The sequence below is a fragment of the Manduca sexta genome, chromosome 3, assembly GCF_014839805.1.
Source record: "Manduca sexta isolate Smith_Timp_Sample1 chromosome 3, JHU_Msex_v1.0, whole genome shotgun sequence".
In the NCBI taxonomy this organism is placed as follows: Eukaryota; Metazoa; Arthropoda; class Insecta; order Lepidoptera; family Sphingidae; genus Manduca; species Manduca sexta.
In genome coordinates this window covers 2,752,189-2,778,867 of record NC_051117.1, presented here as the reverse complement: position 1 = coordinate 2,778,867, position 26,679 = coordinate 2,752,189, and the positions used below count along the sequence as shown (strand labels likewise).

Sequence of the window (26,679 nt, the reverse complement as noted above, 5' to 3'; positions counted from 1 at the left end):
AACTATGCCGTCACAGATCATGTATAATTCATTACAGAACGAACAATACGAAAATTAGTAGTTTTAAAAGATACTAATGAATGTTCAATGGCACAGCGATTCTTTCCTGTTCTACATTTTATAGAAAGAAAACAAGATGGATGCATGGGTATATTTACACACACACGTACTCACGCCTTTTATGCCCAAAGGGATAGGCAGGGGAGCGACTGGTACACCCACTTTCCGGCGTATGTATTCCGTTCGTATAATAAGGTGCGAGCTTGCCATATCGGGTAAAAATTCCAGACTCCGGACTAATCGAGCAGGAATATCACTTCGCCCCATCCAGGATTTCAGAGCATGTTTGTATTGTCCACGCAATAAGCGCCACCAAGGCATACTAACTCGATATATTATATACATCAATGACATTTCAAAATACTGTTGTTTTTCATGACTTCAAAATACTTAAAAACGTCCCAGAGCATGAACATAAACTAAGAATGGTAACGCATTCTCAGACATCCATTTGAGTCCAAAACTGTCGCCTCATCCAAAGTCTGCATTCAGCCCAATGGCTGAGTACTGATTATTAAGACGGGAATTACGATTAGGCGCCAAACGAAACATTTATTAACAATGTAACTTTATAAAAATATGTTTTTTATCTTTGAATGATCGAGATACGTTGCCAAAGAACGGACGACGACCTTTAGACGGCTTTTTTGTAATTGTCCATTATTCTGGCCTTAATGTGATCATTGCAATCGCGATTATATTAACGTTCTGCTTGGGCTAGAGCCAAAGATACGTTTAAATATTGGTTATAAGACTATTATATTCTACATTGATGCTTTTAGTACCACTTCTGGATGGGATAAGGAGATTGGTGGTTAGCCTCAGCTCGTAAACAATATCAGAATCGAAAATTTTGAATTAAATACTGCATGGCACTGAGTTGTGCTTGCCTCTGCTCCATCCCAGTAATTTTATATCCTTCAAACCGTAATACTGCAGGACAGAAATAGATAAATTAGTGATACCTACAGAAACTGACACTGAGAGACACGACAGTTACTCAGTGGGTCAAGAAAAGTAAATATATTTTTTTTATTTTGCGTGAAACCGACGAAACTACTTTATGAGGGCTCAGCAGAGTTACACTGCACCTGATGTTGAGTGAAGTGAAAACCAAGTAAAATGTCAATTAGCAAGAGATGAAAGCATTCCTTGACGGTTCGCACATTTATGCAGGCCAGTTAATTGCTTTACGGCGAATATTGGCAAGAATGTAGAAACTTGAGCATAGTAGACTATATAGAACAAAACTTGTCCATAACTGGATCGCAATTGGCAAGAAAGGGAAACATAGAAGGAGCTATAAATAATTTGCTCAAGTTACGAATGACGTTCCCATTGTTCACGCAAAGCTACATAGCGACACAAACCTGACAGATCTAGATACAACGTAATAGAATATTCTCTACAAGCAAACATAATGTGTAAACTCTGAGGTGTAAACACTGTAAACTATGACACGTAATAATACTTGGTGCATTTACTAGGCAAGTATGCATGTATGGACAGATGGTTCTTAGAAAACCGATGATGCATGTCGTACAGACTACTGGAATCCCTCTAAATCTTTCTTTAATGTGGATTGGAATTAGAAGATTAATGGAGTCTTTAATCTTTCTTTAAGATATAAGGATTAGGTAGTCTTGTTTAGTGTTTGCAGCGATGATCTTGTCTTAACAGACATGCGGATTTTTATTACTTCACAGGCTGATTTTTCAATAGTCAAACGAAAGTGCTCATCAAATAAAATATAATTAAAATTACAATTAATTAATGTTTATTAGTCTTCTAGATTTTCCATTACAAATTCATAATCTTTACCTTTTATATTCGTGTAGAATTTAAACAAAAAATATTATTACTAAGGCCATGTAATTTTATTCCTTTTACTCTAGAAAATAAAAAAATGACTAGACAATTTCCCGCCAACGGCAGACAAACGTAGGCGTGCAGTCTTTAATCCATAGGCACGTGTCATTGTCACGTGGCACGTCACAGATTATAAAACTAAGAAAACTCACGTATTTATGTATTGTTATGCCACGTACGACATATTTTTATTATTATTTGAAATTTTTCCTTTCTTTGATTTGACGTCAAATTTTAATCAGCGTTTTTTGACGTATCGCTCCCCTTTTTGTCACGTGGTTGTAAGTAGTCACAATCGCTTATGAACAGTATATCAAAGTCAATTAAATTTCATGGTTAATAAAACTGGATAAGCATCCATAAAGCAAACGTAGCAGGTAAGCAAATAGACTTAATAGCGCCGTACCTGGACATAAATATAAAGGAATCTTGTGTTCGTTGCCTATTGAGAAAATAATTACAATTAGGGAAGAGGTTCGCATTGAAAAATCTGACAAACCTTACAAAACATATCTTCAGGCTAAATACCTCTATGAGAGTGATCGATTGGTTTCAATACTGTAACCAAATTTACTTCATAATTGCCCCTCACAATTTAAATTTAACATCAGAAATGACCTGTGAACTAAACGTGTAGAAATTGAATTAGTCAAGTTCGAAGTCAATTGCTAGGGTGCACGGACCGAGGCCGCCACAATTAATACATTTTTCGCATGACCTTTTTAATATACACACTTTAAGTATAATGTCCTTATTTGTTATACATAGGTGAATACAATTCTCGAATATATAATGATAATAGTGCACTATGTTTTACAATTAGAGCGTACAAAATATAGTAAAGATTACATAAGTTACCAACATACACGATAAATTATGGAAGTGTTAGAAAAATATTGAACTTATTTATTTAATTTAAATTAAAATTAAAAAAATAATAAGAAATCAAATATAAAATTAAATAGTACATACAGTTCTAGACATAAAATAAATAAAAAAAAATAATCTATATAGGTTCGCCAGCTCTGCTCTAGGAGTACATTTCTTGTATGTTAGAGTCGAATTGGGTATATTTTAGCCGGATTTTAAATTAATGATCATTATAAGACCTATTATTCAATGTTCTATTATAAGTATAGAATCTCATTTAGAACTGACTTCCAAAAAATGAGGTGGTTCTCAATTCGACACTATTATTTTTGTGTTTGTTACCTCAGAACGTTTGACTGGGTGAACCGATTATGATAATTATTTTTTTATTTCAAAGTTGGTGCTTCCCATATAGTCCCATATAAATTTCATTGTTGTTGGACCTTTGACTTCGGAGATACATCAGTAAACTCTTAAAATGATGTCCTTAACATATACTGATTTATATTAACACAAAAAGGAAAAAATTAAACCTGTTTAACAAAATATACGGCCTTCAAATAAATATAGGTAATATTAAATTATTTTTAGTTTTTAGTGGTGTTACTACAATATCGATTAGAAGTTGAGCGATTTGTTCGTGTTTCTTTTGTACGAATGACGGGAATCTAGCGACCCGCAAGACTACCCCTAAACAGGAACATACGCACTTTAAATTACTAAGCATTGCGTCATTATGAGAAATTTATATTTGCTAGGAAACTTGCAGAAGTGTTCCGAAAATAATTTTAACTGCGTAAACCAGCAAGCTGACATCTAACTTAGTGGTTTGCAGACTCGCGATAAGTCGCATGTGTTTAGAGATATTGAAATACTGTCGCTGTTACCGTACTTTTATCACTATTTTCCTTCCAAATCTTCTATCCTTACTGTGTTTTCTTCGCTAAAACTATCACTGTGCTCACAATTCTACGTTTCTATGCATCACACAGTCAGTATACATCCCAAAAGTGAAGTCAAGAAGATCTTGTGCAATATATAGTTGCAAGAACCTGCTAATCTAAACTTAGCTTTACAGACTTCAACATTCATTTAAAAATATAATTACACTACTTTCTTCGTACAATCTGTTAATTATAAACACAATGCATCAGTGCGTTAGGTGATTAATAGATATTTTGTTAAGTAATCGTTTATTTGGGTACTTAACACAATTAACGACGGAAACTTTTGATGCGCGTACAAACATTTTAAAAATGAATGGAATATCACTTAGATGGGAAAAAACACCACCGATGTTAATTAGGATACCCTTCAAACCAAATCAAATAGCTTAACGACAGGAATAAAGGAAATAATGGAACAGACACACCGACAAACCTACCCATACCATATTCAAGTAAAAACCGACACGTGAACAAAGAATATAACAACATTTATTTATTTATTAATTATCAAACTACAAATAAATTATTAAGATTTTCTTAACGAATACAATAGTTAATTGAAAAGAAAATAAATGTCAGTTTATAGTAAACTTTTCGTGTCTTGATTATGAAAAGTACCCTTTTAAACCTTGATTAAATGGTTTCGACGCGACATTAACTAAATAGGGAGAAAACTGGATAATTATGCTTCCAGTAGCCGAAGACTTTTCTACAATACATTTACCAATAGTTAATAATGCAAACAATCCTCATGCCATATTAACAACTTGTCCCTACTGTATTAGAATACATTATCTTCACACGGATGTACTTTCTAATTGAATCAATGATTTATTAATACGTGGAAAAAATCTATGCAACCTTTTTTACGTACAGAGGAGTGTGATATAATATAAAAGTTTATATAGAGCAGAAAGTATATGTTACAAATATATTAAATTCGACGGTCGATTTTGGGTATAATAAAAGTTTATATAGGAGTGCAGAAATAAAATATATTTTACAAATATAATCAATTCTACAGTCGAATTTTGGCCACTGGACGATCTTTAGTCACTGCCCTAAAGGGGGTTCAAATTAAGACCTAATTTGATAATTAAAAAATCTTCAAGGCATGTGAATTCTGCCAACCTGCGAGAGGCTAGCGTGGTGAACTATGGTCCAAAATCTGAACCTCAGTAGAGGAAGCCTGAGTTCAGCAGTGAGTAGTGTATTCAGAGCTACTTATATTATTTTAATAAAATTTATTGCAAATTAAGCCTTAATCCCAGGACATAGACTACCTTTTTAAATATTTCTCATACACGTGGCCAAAGCTATGGGTCCGGCTATTTATAGCATAAATATCAATTAACCCCTTATTGGCTATTTTTAATACATTGAGGGTCTGTCTCACAACTTGTGAGTAAATACGTCACATAAATGTATAACGACCAAATACAAAGTCATTCTCTAATCTACGCGCCAGATAAAATAAGTACCATCTATATTAGCTGTTTAATACAATGATTATCAAATAAAAAACTCTAGAAACATATGAAACAAGCCAAAAAAATATATTTCATAGCACACAGTCACTTATGATTGCTCTACTATAAATCAGATATCACGTGCTGCCTTGATCAAATATTTGATCAAACGTCTGTGCAACATTGTTTATATAGTTAATTGAAATATATTGCAATTTTTGAAATATGACGTGATACGCTGGTAAGTATCTGATATTTGTAAATGAGGGGTTGCGGAGTATCTGCCATCATATTATGATATGCATACAACAATAGGAATTCATCGAAAAATATTTTTTGTATTTAGCATGGCAAATAAATTCTGCTTCTGGCAAGCAATTTTGAACTCAATATGGACGAACATTTCGTGTCTAAATCACCTAAACTATCTTAACAAAACAAATCACAGTGATAAGATTTTCCATCCATGTACAGGCGCTTTCCTTTCGTATAGGAATAAACTGTAGCTTAGTTGAACCATTTCAGCGCAGGAGCAGGTCCGAAAGTGCCTACAAACGATCGTGGACAATGTGAAATAAATAATAATTTTCAAAATAATGAATAGTACCTTTATGGCATTATAATTCATATAGAAATGCCGTTTTCTTTTAAATGGAATCCTATAAGGCAACTATAAAATACAAATAATACTTTGGCATTATAATTCATATAGAAATGCCGTTTTTATTAAAAAAGGAACACTATAAGGCAACTATAAAAAAACAATGATATACCTTTTAAAAAGGCAAAAAAAAGAAAAAAAGACTAGCCGTAAATAATATGGTGTTGTATAAAAAAGTACAAATCGATTCGTAAGGAATAATACCGGCCTGAAGTGATATAAAGGACAATATAAGGATCGATCAACAAAAAGAGGTCGCAATCCTTATTACAGGCAATTAATTTTATTAATGTTTTTTCCTGGTACTGCGAAGTGAAGTACGCGGATTTATATGTTAAGTAGTGTAGTCTAAATATAATGTTTTAGTCCACGTTGACAATCGGTAGAATTATGACGGTCTAGCTGGATATACACTGCCTGAATTTAGAACGCAAATCGTTAGATTTTGTGATAAATATCCCGCTGCTAGTGGCGGTTTTATGTACGTCCAATGCAGTTAGGTTTTTAGCAATAGAAGTAGCACAGATACTATTAGCTTCCAAAGATATTGGTAGAACCTTCACCAGCAGAGCTATAAGTTAGCCCAAAACGATACAAAATTAAAATAACTACCTCTTCTAGTAGCTTTTCGTATAGTGGCGGTGGCCTTCTATGAAAACCATGAGCCGATGTTCGATTATACTAATAACTAGAGTTATTCAATAAGGTAAACATCTGATTGGACTTAAATTTGGATTATCCCTATAAAGCGATAGAATGGTTCTGTCATGATCAGAAATGTCTTTGGTAGGTTGTGTGTGTACTCGCTGTCTACCCCTCTGGAATTGAGGTGTGAAGGTTTCAATAATTTCAAATAGCTATTCTATTATCATTAGCAGCATATTAGAAAGTTTTCTAATGTCATATTTGAAATACACTTATTGCGATTTTAACTCATGTAAATTTTGAGGTTATAATTCCAAACGTACGCAAAATAAATATCATAATAGATAAGATCAAAGATCTCAGATACATCGTAATTACAGACAGAACAAAAAACGCAATCACGCCATTCAAACAGAATAATGTCAGATTTATAGTTTATTAAATACATTTTCGTATTGCAGGCTTGTCTATCTTAGCTGTTGTACAAATAAAACGTTCAAGGATACGGCCTAAGAGCGTGCCAAATGTTTTATTTCTGAACACGGAACATGTCAAGTGTAACAATACTCACCTATAAACGACACAACACAACACAACACTTATTACGATACTTTAGAGCGTGTACCGACACGGGCGTTCGCTCCGGCGTGTAGACGACAACTGACATGCTGTGTCAATTGACTGAACATTGTGAGTACTGTATGACGCACTTGAGATTGCGTTTACCTGCTTTTGACAGTTTAGAGTTATACACGTGTTCATGAAACGGTTAATTACATAAGTCTTTCGCTTCGGAAGGGTTTGGTAGTTTGGTCTACCTAGGAAGTTATAGATTCCTGATCAATATGCTGGGAATTTGTAAGCCATTATATCCCCTTCAATCCTGCTGTATTAAATGCGAAAGTGTTATTTACATGGCCTTCGACAGGGCACAGGATCAACGGATTAACGAGATCTCTACATAAAGATCTTAATCTTAAAAGTGAGGTAGACGTTTAACTGCAAGAAAATAGGGTTTGGGTGAATTACACCCTAGAATACGACTAGAATAACAACATGATAGATGCAGGCCGCTTTAGGGCCGGCTGGAATTCTTTAGGGGAGGCCTATTTTCACCAGTAGACTTTATATGGCTGATGATGTTGACGATAACACTTTTATATTAAATTCAAATATAGCAATAAAACATTAAGTAAATAATTCTTCTGCCGGTGGTAAGATACACTCTATATCCGCCCGGATAACGACCACCGTACACAAGGTGGACCCGCCATAGTGACCCACGTAAGTGTGTCGCGTTCTGGGATTAGTCAATATATCCGGTGCACCAGGCCGGCATAATTGTATCGACTGCCGAGGGGTAATCACTCTTTCGTTAGTCGACAGTCTATTAGACCCCGCTTCGCTTACTATCAGGCGCACTTAGCAGAGCTCGTATAAAAAAACAACATTTCACCGATGTCATGGCCGAATATAAAGCTGTTGTGTTTATCGCTAGGCTATCCATAACATTCCAAGACTGGATACAAAAGTAATCCTTGAAAATTACATTTCACCAGCGCCAACAGTGACTGTGCCAAGTTTATATTCACTAGGTATTTTAGCAAGAAAATTTACAGAGGTTAACTTCCGCAAGCAATTTAACAAAGATTTTTGATGCTTGCAGAACTGCGGTGAGGGGCTGTATAGTATTATAGAATTATTGCAAACGTATCTGAAGTTTATGCGCAATATATCGCTGCGAGAACTTGCTAGACTAAACTTAGCTTTATAAATAAACCATGTAGAACCCAGACTCGTATATAAATATTATATGAGATCAAAATATTGGCGAAATGTGAGTATTCCCCTTTTATTAGACTTCTTGCCTATCCCTGAATGGCGAAGGAGGCCACATAGTCGGATAATTAAGTCAACAAGAAATCAGACTGCGCAGTGTTAAGCCGCAGATATTAAAAACTATCTGTTTGTTAAAAATATCTGTCTGAAATAATACGCCAAGACCATGAAGGCGGCAAAATCGTCGAAATGTCGGGAGAAAATTAATAGATTTAAAAAAAGAACGATAAAATCCGAAAAAAAGTTTTACAACGCTGTTTTCATTTTTTTTTCAGTTTAGACCAGATTCCGTCATACTGGTTTTGTAATATTATCATACTATTGTCGTATCTATAAAAACGCAATTCAGACACCTGATCGAATAAAACCTATTTAGTTTAAAGGCACAGAAAATACAATATCATGGTACACAGCGAAAAAGTAATCGATTCTATCATAGAGATTGCAATCTATAATTTAGCTACAGTCCTAATTAAAAAAATATAATTAGAAAAAAAACTCAAAGAATTAAAAAATATTTTAACATTCTATTTTCAAAATAACCGCATAAAAAACTTTTTCCACGGAATAAATTTACTTTAGTCGAAATAATAGTACACTTCATAGATCCTAATCAAACTTACCTATATAATTCTGATTTCTGAGACACTATCTTCAACGTAGTTGGAAAAAAAATAATACGTAGTTTATACTTTTGAAATACTCTCTTTCGCGTAGTTAGATAAAAATAACCGTAATGCACTCAAAACAAACGACAACTGCACACACGGACTATATTTATCCTATTTCTCGGAATAAAATATTTGTAAATTTATTGGGATATTGAACTTCGAATAAAAATACTTGTGTGCGAAGGTTGGGTATAAATATTCGCTATCTGCTTGTTGGCACTGCTCTATATTTTATTTAATTGATGGGACTTGGTGAATTTTTACTGTTATTGTGTGAATAAATTGTTTTTTAAGACTGATAGCGTAGTTGTCCCTTTGTTGTAGTGACAATATGATCTCTCGACAGTGAAGTCTTGTGTTCGATTTCCAGGTAGGAAACCTAATGATGATGGTTTAGCGTGGACTGGAATTTGTGCCCTATATGATCATAAGCTCGCTACCATGGAATGGAACGTATTTGGCGAAAACTAGGTGCCCCGGTTGTTCCTCAGCCTACCCCTTCTGGGGCAAAGGCATGATACGTACAGATGGAAACTATATAAAAAGTGAGTGTACCAATTCTTTCTCTGTGATACTTTAAGCATAAAGATACCCCCTTATTCATAGACGTTATTTATCTAAGGACGGAGCATTGCTGTGATAACAAGTCTGTATCTCAGCTTTGTTTATCTGATGGTTTGCTGTTTGTTCAGCTTTGTTTATCTGACTGCCAACTAGATTTAAGTTGTATCTTAATGTTAGCCAATCACAACGGCCCTATGTCTACGCACTGCGAAGGCTGCCATGCCGTCAGCACTGAGAAACAGACATCTTATCACAGTAATGCTCCGTCCTTAGATAAATAACGTTTATGAATAAGGGGTTTATTCTATTATTCACCTTGTTACACCTGTTTACACTTTGCAGTGTCAATTGACATTGCGTTAATAATTGAAATCATATACCTACTTATCTTTTTGAAAACATCGCTTTACCATAAGTTATTCTAACCTTTTTTTTATATTTGACATAATCGGTAACATACAGACAGACAGAAAAGAGGACTTTGTTTTATAATTCGTATAGAAGGTAAAATGACTTGTACACTGATCGTGAAACAAGCGATCATTCAATTGTACAAATACTTAAAAATAATTCATTACTCACATAGCAAACCGTACAAGTCGAATACTTAAACACACGCAACGGTTCTTGTGCAAAGTCGGTGTGGCAGAGTACAGCGTTCCGATTGGCCGGCCGATGTCTTACGATGGAGACATAGTGACGTAAATAACTTTCTGTCTGAAGATGGTGTTTTTATATATTACTGAGAGTTGGGATCAAATAAGATAAGCAGCGAAACGGCGATAGTCTCGTTAGGTGTGGAACGGACTGCCGAGACGAATGTCCGCAGGATCAAAACCCAAGGGCACACACCTCTGACTTTGCTAAAAATGATGTGTGTATTCTATGTGAATTATCGCTTGCTTTAACGGTGAAGGAAAACATCGTGAGGAAACACGCATGCCTGAGTAATTCTCTATAGGAATTTTGGAGGTGTGTAAAGTCTACCAATCCGCACTAGGCCAACGTGGAGGACTAAGGCCTAATCCCTCTCAGTAGTAGAGGAGGCCCATGCCCAACAGCGGGACAGTATATAATACAAGGATTATGATGATGATGCAGATAATCCTTTTTACGGCTAAAAGAAAAGTAAGAGTTCGCTGTGTTTACTGAGATAAAAGCAATGATAGACAAAAAAGGAGGACGAAAAGTGTAACATATTAGATTAAAGTATATTAATACGGAATATCTTTGTCGAATTTCATTCAAATCCAGCGATGTAGGCATAGATTTACTTCTAAGCGACATCCAATCATCTTAACAAACTTTAACATTTAGCAATATGAGAAGAGCAACTACCTCGGTTAATTGTAAACGCCACTACCTTTTAACAGTAGCAACACCAACAGAACTGCGGTTTCTAGAACCATTAGCAACTTCAGAATAGTTAGTAATTATCATGGAACACAGCTATTTAACAAGGAAACACATACAAAACACACTTTTTATTCCCGAAGGGTAGAGCTACTATTCGCATTGTGTATACCGTTTCATGATTTGATGGGAGCGAGCCTATCGCCAAATCGGGCACAAATTCCAGACTCCGGGCTGATACTGAAAACTCAACATCAAATTCCCCAAATTCGGATTCGAATCCGAAACCTCAGCTCTACAGTACCGTTATACAACTACGCCACCGACGAAGTAATATTTTGATATATTTTTTAAGCGGCGTAAAGGTTTACACCGCTATAGAGGAACAGATGGTTGCGTTCCATACGCTGCCAAATTTTGATTGTCCAGATAATTTATTTCGATAAAAAAACAGAAAAAGTATTTGATTATTTTAAGGATGTCATTTATCCTGTTTGAACCATTTTATTGACCATTATCAATATGAAGATAGCGTCAAACATCTTTATTGAAAGCAGTAAGTAGTAATACAAAGGCAACACCATTAGATCGTTTATAAATATTTATTAAGCAGAACTGGTTATGAGGTGTTTACGTAAAACATTCTCGTTAAGGACAAGGTTTAGATAACGTTGCATAACGGTTATTTATAACTAACCACAGATCCATCAAGGTGATGGGTGTTAGACGAAACTGTATTGGCTCAGTAACATTCTGTATTTTTATTATTTACTAGCTCTTGCTCGCGGCCTCGCGCGTGATGGATTTTTCCGGGATAAAAATCCGAATATATATTTTCCCGGGATAAAAAGTAGCCTATAATCTTCCCAGGGTTTTAAACTATCCCCATACCAAATTTCATAAAAATCCGTCCAGTCATTTCTGCGTTTTCTTCGAACAAACATCCAAACGTTTTCACATATTTTCGCAATTACAATATTAGTAAAAAGAATAGAAGCTGTAAAAATAAATGTTTTAATTTATCAGCTATACAATTTCTATATTTAAATACTTGGTTTGTAAGTCATATGCCATCATCATCATCATATCATGCAAAGATATTCAACAGTTTAGGACTTTCCCATGACAAATTAGTCTTATGCGCAGGACACACAGAAAATATGTAAGACGCGGCCGGGGCGCGGACATATGTCTTTTCGGCGACTCTTTCATACAAAATGTATAGAAACTTCGCGATGCAAAACATACAGAAAAATTCTTTAATCTTTTTCTTAATATTTTGTACTCATACTTTCTAGTTATCAATTATCTTTTGTTTACACTGTCTCTTGCCTTTAATCTATCACAAGGCAACATTATCAACGTGATATATCTTTGTGTTCAATCAAGATTCTTTTAAAACGGATATTAACAAAACTTAGTTTCATGTCTGTCTTTGTCTTGTGGATAAGCATTCTGAACTAGTAGCTACTTTTATTTGTAAAATAGTACGCATTAATGATGTATGTCTAGTTAGTATTAATATGTGTGGTGTTATTTTTGTCAATGCATGCTGTGACACCTTAAAATATTGTGCATTTAAACCTATCATTACTGTTATATTTTATTGGAGCTATTTATAATGTTATAACTACTGGTTGTCCTAATTATAAATAAATAAATGAACTAGCAATAGATGGAAAATGTACGAACCAAAATGGGTGTAATAAATTATTTTATTCGTTTTCATGTACGCTGACATTAAACTTATAGAAATAACTCAACTATATACGAAATTGGACTATATCCAATACTGCAGTATCGTCATTATCTGCCAAGGCAATATGAACTTTATTTATTTGTAGGACATTGCAGTGTTTGTAGTTAATGCAGTAAATGCAGACACATGCGTATTTTGATATCCTTTTTTTCCAATTTGAAAGGAATCGGTTCAAATAAAAAAAAAAAAATCTGTCTATTACGAACTCTTAACGCTACAACTACCCAAAAAAGTACCAAAAATGTAATTATTAATTATTTTTTCATATAAAAATATACTTCAAATAAAAAAAAACCACAAATGACACTAGCAACTATGTCCTTCAAAATGGAACATAACAATGCTTGTATACATACAGCGTAAATAAACAAAGCTGATGCACACCCAGATGGCTTTTCATAGAAACTTAGTAGACGGTGAATATAATTCCTCAACCCGTTCTCAAAGACCAGCATTGACTATCGAACCAGTCCGTTTAGACGGTAAAAACAGTGTTGCTCTACCATAGAGCAGCATCATCCCCAGTAACAGAAAGTCCTCTACTGAACATAGATCTCTACCGATTTACAGACTGAGCTTACAGTTAGAAGCGGTCCGCATCCATAGACCATACCAGACAAATTAGCTTATCCATCATTCAGTCTACATTTCGATTCAAACTCAACTCCACCATTATCCCCAGCAACAAAAAGTCCACTGCTAATTATAGGCCTCTCCTGATTTACAGACTGAGCTGTTAGAAGCGGCCCGCATAGACCATACCAGACAAATAAGCCTGACTGATCATTGCAAGTCTATATCTCGATCTTGACTACTCTTGTCCGTCTAATTGTTTGATAGTTTCTTCATCACGTGGATCGTCACGAGACACGTGCTTTCATCAATTTGTGCATGAGCTATTTTAAGCCACTATTTACTAGATGATAGCTCTCGCATGAGTCAGGTAGAGTCTGCGCATTTGCAACCGTATTTTCTAAATGCGTATGCCGTTTTTTAAATAGAGCTCTCTTAACCTTAAATCTAAGCATATTTCAAATCGAGATAGCTGCTTCTAGTCATAGATTTTTATCATTTTGTTTTTTACTTTATTATTTAATTATGTAACGGTGAGTAGTTTGAAAAACAGGACCTATTGTAAAAACTGCATGCAAAATGGTTAAGAAGTGAAACATTTATTCGTATTTCAATGTGCATAAGTGAGCGCGTAGCGGAGCTATCGCTACATCTCTTTCTCTCGCACGCATCGTAATCGCCGATGACGTCACATGCGTGTATTGCGCTTCTTTTCACGTTTCTTGACACTTACCCTTTCTACTAAAATCCAAAAGCTAATAACGTATTGTTTTTGAACGTATTTTAATCATTCTTTCTGATTTAAATTCATATGAAGTAAACATTTGATGAAAGTAAAGAACAGAAATCAATCAAACACCCTAGGGATTATGTTGCAGGTGTTTAAATATGACATATCAATAGCATCAGACATTAAATACACTGATATACCAGTAAATAATAGCAGCGTTTCAAATGTCTAATGACGTAAGGAGTCACGCCTCACTCAAGATGGCGACCTAAGGTCAAGTTTGTGGTATCAGCTTGTTTTCTTAGGTCAGTGATAACGATAAAAGAACGAATAATTAAAACCAAAGTAAAGTGACAACTTGTAGCCAATGGTGAAACATAACATAATCCTAATCTTATGCTTTTTTAAAAGTAGGCAGAGCATTCATGATTTTTCTGGTATAGTGAGCTTATAGGTGTTGAAAATTACGTATGTTTGTATGAATGTAAAATGTAGGTATATATTGTAAATTTAACTTTTTGGACGACCAACATTATAGTCCGCCCCGTGACCTTAAACGCTGCAAATGCAGTCTTTTTAACGTCGGAGAAAATCATAATATGAAAAACAGCTACAAAATCCGAAAAATATTTAATTTCGATTACCTGAAGTTAACGTAAAGAACCTTACTAATCTATGAGAAATGATTGTGGCCCTTGATGATAGAATTCTACCAACCATTTTTACTAGACGAGCATATAGCTACATTTAAAATATCCGAAAAAATCAAAATTCCAAGCCTACTATACTAAAAAAGTCTATATATATACTATTGTATATTATTATTCAATGTCTAAAAAGGAAGCAAAAATAAGAGTAAAATTTAGTTATAAAACATTTTTCAGTTAAATTTTATGTATACATTTTAAATTATGTATTGATTTAACAATTATATTGTATTGTAGAGTTAAACGCGGCTCAAAGCGAGCTATTCGAATGAATCGAATGATTTAGAATCATTCAGGCGTGACGTCAGTGAATCTGTTTACATGTACGTATGAATAGTATGCGATTTGACACGCTCTATGGAACACATGACGCGCTAACTTCATGCACAAAACTTATTGTCTTTACTTTATTTTATTTATTTATGAAAAGTAGCATTGTTACTGGAAAAACTCGGGGTGTTTGTATCAGCTGAGAGACAGTCTTATCTCTTTGTTCAAAATTGCATCTATTGAGTTCAAATCTAATAGAATACGGTATTAGTTGGTTGGAATCAGAAATTGATCGTGCATCGTGGTATGTGTCGGCGCATGTATATTGCTATCATATCTTATCGTAGTACAAGTAAATATTCTTATGATCAGTATCGGTTATCGATCGCTAGCTCGATTGGAAAGCCCCTACGAAATATACCTAAGCGCTGTAATTAACTACATGAGTTCAAGAAACCCTTTAAACTGATGTTTAAAATAATGAAAGTCAATATTCCGAGGAAACTTACACAACTAGGTCTTCATAAGAATTTTGAAGATTAATGAAGTATTAACCTGCTCTGCGCCAGTTAGGTAGAAAATTTAACTCTACAATCGTAGAGGATTGTTATGTCTAGTACATACATACATAGTATCACGCCTCTACGCCCTAGTGGTATGCAGAGACTATGGATTGCCACTTTGCACGATTCTGGCATACTTCTCTCGCTTCCTCCACTTCATCAATAATCTCTAGTGTTAGTAAAATAACACTAACTGAATAGTGTTATAATCATAAATTACCAATATTTTGTAATAACAATAGTAATTAGTATTTTAGACGTAAGGCCACCATCGCCAGAATTAAAAGAGAAACTAGAATGCGGATTGTAGATATTTGCTTCCCACATATTCATAGCTAAATCTTTCACCATATCGGACACAAATTGCCCCATCAGGGTGATTTTAAAATCGCAAAACATAATTTGCTTACTCTACAAGGGGAATATAAGACCTCAGAATTCGCTGTACTCATAATCAATTTATCGATATCTAGATAAACCCAACATCCAAGAAACAATCGATATTATAATAGTCAACTATATCAAACAGTATGCCATTGTTCACTATCACTTACACACACATACACACAGCGGTCATGACAACGGCCGAGCCTCTAGCATGCCGCACGCTGATTGGCCGATAGCATCGCGCCTCCGTGACGTCATCCACTCTTGCGCACATAATTTATCGAAAAACTAGATGCATACGGATAAGCGGCAGCGGTTTCGTGTATGCAACCTTGGGGCTTCAGTAGAACGTAATATAATGGTTGGTTTATGAATAACATAAACGTAGAGTGGAAACTTAGTAACAGACAATGCACGATGACTAACTATTAAAATCGTAACTCAATACATATAGAAAAAATATATTGTTCTATAATTCATAAACCCTATTTTAAATTTTCATTGCCACGTACTTTAAATATTGTGTTTATCCTCTTGCGTAGATCATGCTATATATTTTCTTTAACTAACTAACTAGTCACCTAATTGACAACAGATTTCTGTAATGTACTTCCATTGCCTAGAACAATCTCTTAAAATTGTTTTTAAAGGTATATTTTGTGTATCTTATGAACTAAATCGAAGTTGAAACTCGAATCAAAAACATATTTCACTTAAATATTGTAGGTATTTTACGGAATTGTTACTCACTGAGTTTATTGTACACATACATTATCAATTATTAAATTATTCTGTTATTACGAGAAAACACCTGAATACAGATAATGAATAATTACAATAAAGCAGAAGCAGTTGTAAAGACAATAAAGACAAACAATTGCAACACCTTTATTTATAAATGCTACAGCCATATTAAGCTTCATGTTGAATGTTCATAAAGTCGTCAATCCAATGTGTAGGTATTAAAATACTTCATAGCTATGCACTGCGCTCTTGACCGTACATCGGAAAATCTAACGGAAAAAGAATTACAAAATCTAAGCAATAATAAGTTACAAAGCTTCGAAGTTGATAGAATAGGTAGCTTTCAAATAACATTAATAGCATATTGTGACGTCACCGTCTGTCACTGGCTATAACGTTGCGTACCTGAAAAGGAGATAGCGCGATAACCCCACAACAACTGCTTTATATTTTACTCCAATTTTGAAGATGATTTGAAAAAATATATTTTTAGAATTATTTTCTGTTACATATAAAATAATGTACAAAATGAAACATAGAAAACTACCCTCTTTTCTGTAGTTACATTGGCTAGTATAAAAGTACAGATTCAATATTGAATTTAGCTAATGAAAGCCTGGTAGGTCAGCAAGGATAGGGATCAAATCGTCTTCACCTATGAGAATCGTGACGCGTTATCTTTTTATATCTCCTTACTTGGTAGCCAGAGCTGGCTAGTTCGGTTTATCTTTTGTTTTCTTTTTATTGATTTTATCCCTAACGATAGCAAATTAAATTGAATTAGTCTGTCAATACTATGCTGTATATTCACGTTGGTAGGAATCTGCGATTGTCGGCTTACGTCGAGCCTCTGGTGTAATCTAAAGTCTCGTTATGTGCTCCCCGCTATCTCATGCAATATAAGGCACCCTGTTTAGAAAGTGGTCGACCTCGTCGACTGCGTACAGTCTGACGGGTGTGTCCAACGGAACTTGCTATATTTTATACTCTGCGTTTGCAGCGAATTCTCTATACATTCATACTGTTCAATTAAAATCATATTTTTTAATTCAACTGACGCTTTTATGCATATGTTTTACATTTTTATTACAAAAATCAAATTAAGAATCCACTAATAGCAACTGACCTTTGACGAAGCCTTCACAAATTAAATCCTAGATATTCCTTTTAACTTTTTACAATTTGCATGTAAATTTAATTATACTTAGTTAAGTCAGTTTTGCTACCCCCATATTTTGAAGCGGACTGGAGAGCTACCATACATTCCAAAAACAGTCTTAGTAGTTGGAGCTGACGGTTGTATTTCTTAATGAGCAGATATAGACAAACACAAGCATAATTCTGGCGACCTACAAGGAATGCCATATATTGTTGGCCATTACATTTGTATTGCAATTAGCTCAAGTATATTCAGAACAAAAACGACCTTAATAGTTTGAGTCCAAGTTCTTAATGCAAGAACATAATTTTAGAAAAAAATGATGAAATCGCATCGTCAACTAATAGATTATTTGGTTTTGAAATTATGTGGCAGATTATAAATAACAACCATGTTATGACATACTTATAAAAAGCAAGTCATAACACGTCAACAAAGTATTACGTTGTATTACCTAACACGCACTATATTTAAATTCTGATTATTTCGAATTATACTAAAAGGTGGTGCAATAAGATTATTAAACAGTTTAAAGGATATTTGAGTAGCTGATCAGCGAAGTGGATAAAATAAAATGCTTTATTCATCACGTAGGCGAACATAGTTGCACTTATGATAAGTCAAGGTACATGAGAATACTGAAACAAACTCGCTTGCCGAAAACTGGCGTAACCGCTCAGTGGCAATCCATGCTCAGCAGTGGGAATTCTTTTAGTACTGATAATAATACATGACATTGAAGAAACACAAATTTTAAAAGGCGATAACTAGCTAATGGATTGTCAAGACCGAGTTCTAAGCTCTCTTGGTTTGTTACTTCGTTCAATAATAGATGGCGATACATTCTATGATTATTATTAATTACATCACATTAATCCGGCACAGTATAATTAAGCCGTCGTTGAACACACCAAAGTTGTAAATGTCAAAGCGACATTCTGATAAAGGTCAGGTCAAGAATTCTTTAGTAGGTAAGAATAATTTTGCAAAACTGGTATGCCAAAATCGTATATATATTTAGGCTGCTTGTTTGTATGACTTTCCGTTAAGTATGCACTTCGTAAGTAACCTTAATGCAATGTTACAGCCACACTGCGCTCAGTAATTTTGCTGGTGGTAAGATATATTTTATGTCCGCCCGGATAGCAACTACAGTACACAAGGTGTTAAAACCCACCATAGTGGCCCACGTAAGTGTGTCGTGTTCCGGGATCAGCCCGTATATCCAGTTCCAATAGGCCGGCATAATTGTGGTGACTGCTGTGAGGTAATCATCTCTCGTCAGTCGACATTCTATTGGACCCCACTCCACTTACCATCAGGTGCAGTCGGGTCACTATGTCGTGCACCTATAAAAAAAATCATGTGGCTACAATGTCCTTCAAACTGGAATACAATGGTTAAAAAAAGTCATAATTGTGGTAACTCACTCATGCGAGTAGCGAGGTTTTAGTTTGGGGGATGGTGGGCAAAGAGATAAAACAACAAAAATGTAAATCAATTGTAAGTTGACCAAACTTTATTTTTGAGGGGGGGGGGGGCTGAACCACTAACCCCCACTAGCTACGCGCAGGACCCTACTGTACTCACATTCAGACGTACAATATGGTAAAAGTATGTGGATGCGGTAAATTTAATATCACCACAAATTTATATATAGTTTTACGTCGCAAACGATATTGTTGTTTATTGTATGTCACGTTTTGCTTATCAATGGCGGAATAAAATTCAAGGTTTCGATTATTATTATCTCGAATTAACACGCCCACATTTCTCTTTAGTTTCCTTAACACACATTATACTTACTTCGCAAGCTGAATTCACACGCCCAAATATTTAATGAAATGATCTTGTTTCGCCTGCTCTTTTTAAATCCAACGTGGAGTCGATAGAATACACTTATTCAAGGAGGTTGTAGAAAAAGTTTGGGTTAGATTGTACGATTACCCACCTGCTAGTCTTTTACCCTCCTCCCCCTCTGAGACAATCAGTCCCGTGTTTATTTGTGAGGGAAAACCTTATAGCAAGTATTTGCTGACCTCACATTGGACCATGCTGACATAAAGTAACAAAATCGCCATTACCTCTATATTTGAATTAACTATTTAAAGAACAACAAACCCTTCAAAATTACCGTAATGACGTTTGTATTTTGTACGTGTAATATAATCGGATCTTGCGCAAGAGTGCAAATCATCGAGATTTCATAACAATTTAGGATGACTTGTCTTTTTAAACTAAACATTACAGATACTTGATTTTATACTAGGAACGTTAAGTTAAAATTGTCAAAACGGTGTCCAAAGGCGATCCAGTGTGCTGGGCGATCCACAACCAGGCATAGAAAACTGAATTCTTACTCCAGGATCTTGCTAACAAACAATGTTTTCTACTTATGTCTATTTTTTGAAACTAGAGTTTATTAATTTGTCTGGCATTGGAAATGTAATGGTATTCCTACAGACTTCCTAAGCTTCCTTGTTGATACACGCCTCTTAGCAGTCGATATTGAAGTTCATATTTTGAATCCCAAATTACCTACTACCATCACATATAGTATATATTTGCCAAGACTGGACATTTAGAAAGATTATGGTTGCTAAACGAAGGTAAACTTATTGACAGCAGATCTAGGTTTGACTGTGGAAGTAATTTTTGTTACAAAAAAATTGGGTTAGCAACTTTTGGGTACTGTAAAAGTGAATTTGCTATTATATTAAAATACTAGCTTTTGCTTGCGGCTTTGCCCGCTTGAAAAGTATTTCAGGAATTTTCCTGGCATAAAAAGTAGCCTATACTATTGGGGAATAATGTAGCTTCCTATTAGTGAAAAAATATTCAAAATTGGTTCAGTAGATCCTGAGATTAGCGTGTTCAAACAAAAAAACTCTTCAGCTTTATATATTAGTATAGATTATCCTTGTTTTAAACTATTTCCTACTATAAAACAAACTACATCTCTACATCTAACGGATTATTTAGATCTTGTTTAACTAGATATAACCTTTGAACCAATTTGTAGTAGATAATTATTGGATTATAAACCGATCTAGGAGATATGTATGAACTTTGTACTTATTATTAAATAGGTAATTTATAATACAAAACATGTTTGTACACAACATGTTTTGTAAATATTGTTACTTGACAATTTATACTGCATTATATGGTTTTCTAATAACATTGTGTAATCCGCAAGTAGTTGGTTGTGGAACGGACTGCCGAGACGAATGTCCGCAGGTTCAAAACCCAAGGGCACACACCTCTGACTTTTCTAAAATTATGTGTGTATTCTTTGTGAATTATTGCTTGCTTTAATGGTGAAGGAAAACATCGTAAGGAAACCTGCATACCTGAGAAGTTCTCTATCGGAATTTTGAGGGTGTGTGAAATCTACCAATCCGCACTAGTCCTGCGTGATGGACTAAGGCCTAATCCCTCTCAGTAGTAGAGGAGGCTCGTGCCCAACAGTGGGACAGTATATAATATAGGGCTGATATTATTATTATTATAATCCGCAACAACTCATTGTTTTTTAAGTCCGATTTAGACGATATCCTATAAAAAAAATAAACCTTTTTTTATATGAAATATTATGTTTAAATCAGTAATTTACACCGCCCTTTATCACATAGGACAGAGACACGGTGAAAAGTGGGTGCCATGGTATCACCTTTGTTAACCACTTCGGGGATAAAGGTGTCATGTGTTTTGTTTGTATTCACACCAAATAGAATAGGGGTAACTGTTCTATTCGGTTGCTATTGTTCGGTTCCAATTGTCTAACTGAAAATTGGATATATTAATTTTAATAAAATATATGGTATAAACTATACCATACAGCATAGTCAGATACCAACAGTAGATTAACAAGAGATACCCAAAAAGAACAGTTATGTGTGGTAATTGCTTAAAATTAATCTAAATTATAAATACCGTATCCAAATTCACTTATAACTTCAGGATAAAAAATATTTTTTCTATTAATGTTGTGACCTCTGCATCATATCCACGCAAACACACCCACAATAAAGTCGGTAGTGTAACCGGATTTTAACCTGTTTTCCTATTTGTATACGACTTGTTTTTGAATAAATGAAATATCATAAAAGGCATATTCATATTACCTATATGTCAATTCTAAAAGGTAAAATATTAAAGAGGTCTTGAATGCCTTTACAATCTAGTAGGTCACGCCTCTTATACTTAATAATATTATGTGTCAAAAATATAGTTATGAGTCATACTAGAGATATCCTCGCGGTTCGGAATAATCTCACGATTAGAACAAACACTATCAATGTACACATTACTCATGGCTTGATAAAAAATTGCAAAACATTTTCAAAGATTTCGTAGATAACGGCAACTAATATCTTTGAAAAAATAAACAACGGAGCAGGATATTGATTTCCCTTTAAAGAGTGCCAAGGAAACTCCTTAATTTTAGAACTATTTGAAAATGTTACTAATGAAAAATATTTAAAATTGGAATCAAAATGAAAACGAAATAATATGTTAGTTTATTAATGTTAAATTGTTCGTGCAACTGAAATGTTAAAAAATATCTGAAGTCTTCCAACAGCTCTGCTTTAAAGCTTATAAACAATCTTAACCATTCCATATTAATCCCAATTTATTCGTCAATAACACATACTATTGCGTAAAATGATGACGTTATTTAATCCCATCAAACCGCCACAATGTTTACTGCATTTTAAACGGTGAGTCAAGCTTGCAATCCGTGCGTAGTCGCACGTCGTATCATGACGTTGTTCAGTGTCCAAAAATACTGTACAATATACTATCCAAGATATTAGTGTGGGTATCGCAATTCTACACGACAATCCTCGGTTACTATGTAAAGTTAGGTACCTATATGGGATATCTATTGATTTAATCTGCTATTATAATTAAGATTATTTTTATCGTTGGATAATGCATGTTCCATTAAACGAATTCTCAGCAAACAAATTAAAAAACATATATGGTGAAGAGGAAGTGAGCAATAAAAATTATATTCCCGATAAATTAGTAATGAGGATTTAAGTGTATTAAGCGGCGACAGCCTAGTTGGGTGTGGAACGGACTGCCAAGACTAATGTCCGCAGGTTCAAATCCCAAGGGCACACACCTCTGACTTTTCTAAAATCATGTGTGTATTCTTTGTGAATTTATCGTTCGCTTTAACGGTGAAGGAAAACATCGTGAGGAAACCTGCATATCTGAGAAGTTCTCTATAGGAATTTCGAAGGTGTGTGAAGTCTACCAATCCGCACTAGGCCAGCGTGGTGGACTAAGGCCTAATCCCTCTCAGTAGTAGAGGAGGCCCGTGCTCAGCAGTGGGCAAGTATATAATACAGGGCTGATATTATTATTATTATTATTTAAGTGTATTGGAAATTACCAAAGCGATACTGCTAGTCCTCAAGATGCAAAGGTTATGATTCAATATAGCCTAGTTGTTTGCCCACGAGCTGTTAATGTCGCAAACTAGCGTCAACAAAAGATCGATGCAGCACACATGGGCATTTTCCTTCGCAACTGCAAACACAATGATTAATGGGCTTCCACAAACATTTGCTCGAGACGTTATAAAATCTTGTGATTAAGTGATAGGAATTTTCTACAGTCTTCATTTGATTTTTGCGCCCTCGTTCGATAGATCTAGACATAGAAATCGATGGAAGTTGTTACTATAACTTATGATACTGACATATTTGGGTTTTGACAGTCTTTACTGTTGATAGTTCTCTCATATGTGAGAGTCCGCCTGGGTAGGTACCACCGCAATGTCTATTTCTGCCGCCAAACAGCAGTGGATAGTCACTCTTGTATTCCGGTCATCAGGCGAACGACAAGCTCTTCTCGTCATTCAAAGCAATACAAAAAAAGTTTTTAAATTATGTGGTACTGACGTTTTATCCAGTTTTGTGGTACAATAATGAATCGGCTACCACTTAATAACCAACGAACTAACTTTGCTATTACGCTTTGCAAACAGGGATCTTTATTCTTTATGGTAAATTAGAAATCAACATTGCTTTGAATCCGTGTGATAACAGATAACTGACGTCCATACAGAGTTTCATCAACAAGATTTTAGGTTTGTAGCCAAGAACTTTGAGATGCATCATTTCATAGGACAACTAGTTTAATTGTAAATGTGGATACATTTAGGCCAGAAAAAAGCCTTCAGTGCAAATCAAATTTCAGTGAGGGCTTTATTAGTACAGTCATTAAAATAGGTTATCTAACTGTAAACCATAGGTATAGTCACTACACACTACTTTATGCAACGTTTGGTGGAGTCAACGCATGCGTGAGATGTCGCACGTACTAATGCGAGTCATTGCACTATTAGAACAGTATGAATAATTGATATTTTGATATAAAAATCTTCTTTAAGATATGAGAAATTCCGGAACAAAGTGCAATAATAGACTTGAATACCATTCGAAAATGTACATGTCCAAATAAAGAAAATCTAAAGTCCGGGAAAATTCAAAACATTCAGATATGGCTCAGTCACAAGACAGCTGATGTCAGCAATAAAACCAAATAAAAATAGATCATCCTGACGCAACCGCAGAAGACACTCCCATCAATCAGAATAAATACGAGTACGTAATAGCCAAATTCCTGGACGCACAAAGCGCAGAATACAAACAGAACAATTAAACACGAGACGCAAATATAGACCTTCAGACTATTTAATTTTAGGCTTGTGACAATTGATTTTGCAATGGGAAATACTAATATAAAAGAAAATGTAGACTATAAAACAATGCTCGCAAAGCTTAGAATTGTTAAACATACCGTTTGACGGGATGCTGACGTGATCGAATTCGCGTAGGTCAGCCGACGCCTACATCGGTTAAATGAAAGTAATAAAATAATTGTGTCTTGAATCTCGACAGTTTCAAGGTTCGTATACTACGTTTTATTTTTAAGTTGCATAAAAAAAACGATAGTTGATATTAGAGCAATATTTAGTGACTCGCGATCAACAGGTTTTCTCAATAATGCCATTGCCAATAGTTAGTATATTAACTAACGGAGGGCTGGTATTTTTATTACAAGTAAGCAGATGCAAGTGATCTCGGTGATGCAAGAACAAAATTAATCTGATCGCTATGATTGAGTACGGAAATCTTCAAATTAATTTCAAGTATTTTTAATCAAATAAATTCCAAATACTGGTACAATGACATTTCGGAATTCTGCCGTTCTATTTACACGAGTTCTCCAAAATTTGTTACCAAACTCGTTCTGGAACGCGTGAATTGAACAAGCTTACAAAGTGTTACATCATCTTTAATGGCATTTTAATAAGGTCCTTGAAAAGTGGATATATGATCTGAAGGCGAAATCTTAGGACCTGTTGTCATCAATCTAAAAGTGAACGTAATGTCACAAAACGTATTGAATTTGGAATAAATTCTTCCTATTAGTCAAGATTTTTTTGAATTATAATATGGGAATGCTGTCATACCAAAGGTAGAAGACAAACTGAAAATCTAAGTTAAGTATAGTGTATACAATGGCCGAAACCCCACGATAGACTTCAGATATTGGATACCTTTGTTCCTTATCTCCTATTGATTTCTACACTTTAGAAGTTACACCTTCGAAGACTCATAATAGATAATACTAACCGTTAGTTTTTTTAATATACATATATTTATTTAAAGTCTTTAAAAAATAAATTGCAACTTATAAAACATGAGAATTTTAAGGTGTGTCTAATTTACGTATATGCAAGTAAGAGGAAAAATATTAATTAAACACTACGACCAAAAATGACAATTCTGGTTTTACCAGTGTATTACCGGCTTACGTAAGTATCCAAGTAGGTACTCCATAGTTAGTTGTTACTGAGCTGGCTTTGAAACGATATGTAGTTAATTCTATGCTCTATACTTAGACAAATTTATATACCTATCCCTTATTTAATTATTATGGACTGAGGAAATGAAACACCTTGACATCACGAAACATGTGCCTCGTTTCATATCTATTGTATGAATTTATTATTCTAGCTTGAATGCCGCAGACATTTATTAAGAATTTAAGGAAGTACAATGATTTTAGTATAACAAGTCATACACATTCGTTAGTTTAAGTTTAATCTGTATTCAATTTTTATTAACACTAGCTTTCTAACTCAATATTAACGCCTGACAGACGAACTGAACATAAAATTGATAATATAAACATTATCAAGCTCTGTCTTCATCAAACCTCACGGTACATATCTAAGGTTACAGTTCTAAAAGAGAGTTGCATTCGTATGACCTCCAAATGACAGTGAGCGCACGGGCTCGGCCGCGCGTGCGCACGTGACGGGGGTCGGGTAGCGGCGGCCAATGGGAGCGCGCCGCGGCAGAGGCTCGGCACTGACGAATGGCTGACGCAATCGTGCCGCCATTTGCGATAGAGTACAGTTTAGTTTCCTATGAATATGTTAAATTAAATAGGTACTTATACCGTTTCTTAACGTCTGAGCGTAGGTTTTTTTAATAGTCATTGTATTATTTATTTGTATGTCGCATTATCGTAGGTATGTAGTGTCTTTTGTAATACCAAAGGACGAATAGCGCACTAGGTTTATTACCTAGCTCAGGCGTATTCAACTTTTTTATACGGGCCTCAAAGATATCTGAATTATGGTGTCTCGGGGTATAACGTAATTCGTAAATTCATCGGACTATTTAAATCTCTAAAAACATTATTAAAAAATAATAGGTTTTCAACAAAAATATTCACATATAAATGAGCGATTTTAATCTCATTTAAAGGTTAAGGTTTAAGTTACGAACAGTTTAAGTGATCTTGA

General features: G+C 34.7%; 1 protein-coding gene across 4 annotated transcripts in view; it reads right to left on the bottom strand.

Moving 5' to 3' along the window:
- LOC115441223 (trehalase) overlaps positions 1–26,679 on the bottom strand; it is a 90,926-nt gene that overhangs the window by 56,864 nt on the left and 7,383 nt on the right. Inside the window, exon 1 of one of the 4 annotated variants that reach the window (XM_030165913.2) lies at positions 7,093–7,191. The exons of the other annotated variants lie outside the window; for them this stretch is intronic. The gene's annotated coding sequence lies outside the window, so the exon portion shown is untranslated. Of the gene's footprint in view, positions 1–7,092; positions 7,192–26,679 lie in introns of those variants that run through there. 4 annotated transcript variants of the gene reach the window in all.